The sequence below is a fragment of the Lactuca serriola genome, chromosome 3 (genome assembly GCF_051521515.1).
Source record: "Lactuca serriola cultivar US96UC23 chromosome 3, Lser_US96UC23_V15, whole genome shotgun sequence".
NCBI lineage: Eukaryota > Viridiplantae > Streptophyta > Magnoliopsida > Asterales > Asteraceae > Lactuca > Lactuca serriola.
In genome coordinates, this window is record NC_136410.1 from 51,288,778 (window position 1) to 51,290,733 (window position 1,956).

The following is a 1,956-nucleotide window of genomic DNA, read 5'->3' on the forward strand; positions in this document are numbered from 1 at the left end:
AAGAGTATGTGAACCAAACGCGGCCTTAGTTTTTATATAATTTTACATTTTAAGAAACTTAAAATTATTTTTGTTGAACACTTTTATACAAATAAAATTAAAACTTTCGGCTACCAATTTCCGGTTTATAGTTTATGGGTAACAACTAGTTTTGCAAAATATATAATCCGTCAAAAATGAAAATCAAGCGAGTGTTCAACAAAATTCAAGAATAGACCCATTTGATCAGAGAAAAAACCCAGATTTACCTAGCCGAAAAAGACAGGGCTATATAGAATATAAATATTAGTCCGATTAAAATAAGTAATGTTGGACTTGTTCACTCTAAGAAAGTTCAATCTGAATCAAAATTCAATAGACACGTGTTCCAGTTTGACCAATTTCATCAGCGTTCTCCCCAAGCAAAATATATTACTAGGAAACTTCAAAGAAGTGTGTTAAATCTTTGTGAATAAATATGAGAAAAAAGTATGGCTTTTGCTTCATCCCAAAAAAAAAAACATAAAAACTCATAATTTTTATTTGATACAATTAAAAAAATTAAGAATGGCAGTTATGTTGGGTTTGTTTAGTTGTTTCTCTGGTTCAAGCAAAGTCGCAGTTGAAGGAAAACAAACAGAAGCTCTTGCTCACAACAAACCAAAAAAGTCCGAAACCAGGAAAACTGCGCCAATTCCGGTGGCTTATTTTCCAATCGGCTCAAACCTTTCTCGTTTGTAGAAATATAGAATAAATGTTTGTAAAGATCTAGAGAAAGCACTACCCTTGATGGATAGAGTATAACTATTGATGCCAGGGAGTTGCAGTTAGAAAAATAGAAACGACACAATTTTGGTTTGTATACATAACACAATTTTCATTTCGTTTTACATGAGTGATCAAAAAGATATGTAACAAAAACATTCAGTTTACGCCTTTTAATAAAGTTATGTTAAATTTATTAATTCCTGGTCATATTTAATTCGTCTTTATGTGTTTTTAGTTTTTATATATATATATTTTTAATCAAAATAATTGGTTGAAGAGCCTTAATTAAGCTCACCCCCACCCCTCTTGTGATGAAAACGGATAAAACGTATTACATCAATATTCACATGCATACATCCACTTGTACAAATTAGTTGGCCTTGAGCATATTTCCAGATGTAATATTTTTAGCCATTCCAGCAAAGGAACAAACAGTATGCTTAAACAAGTCCTTTCCATTTTTAGATGGAAAGAGTCAAAACTCATTCTCAAGACAATTTATACCGAAACCAATTATTTTCTGTAGACACTCTTTTTAATTAGCTACATCACGGTTATGTATACACTTGTCTAGAACTTCAAAAACCAATGTCATTCACAATACTTCACGAGCTAAACTGCCACCTCTTTATAACCTTCCAAGGTTGTTGAAAACATAAAAGCTGTCATGATTTAGTCTCTTGCAAGACTTGCGGTAAGACTTGAAGCAAGTGTTTTGCGTGCTTAGGCTACAATTCGTTTGCACAACTCTTTGTCAACCAACAAATGGCATGAATAACCACAAGTTTGATTCAAGTTCATGGCGACTTTAGAGTTTATGGCATCACTATAAACACCTCATATATAGAGAATGCAGTAGTAGCCTGTAAAAAGATTCGGTACATGAATATTTGATGATATTGGTAGTCTCAACGGGTTAGTTGATTACATTACTTGGAAGTATATGTTTTCATCCGGGAAGCAAAATCATATAAAAACAAATTAAAGGGCACATGGTGGTTGACACAAAGTTGTGTAATATTCAAAAAAGATCGTTAAACCAAAGCACACTTCAAGACTTACCTGAATCCCAACAACTTTTGTGTTTTCATGCATTTATGTATCATGGTATCTATTTTCCTTGTCCCTGTTGTATTGAAATGACAAAAATATCTTACGGTTAACGGACAAAACTTAATGGAATGAACCATAATAACCAAACATGAAAAG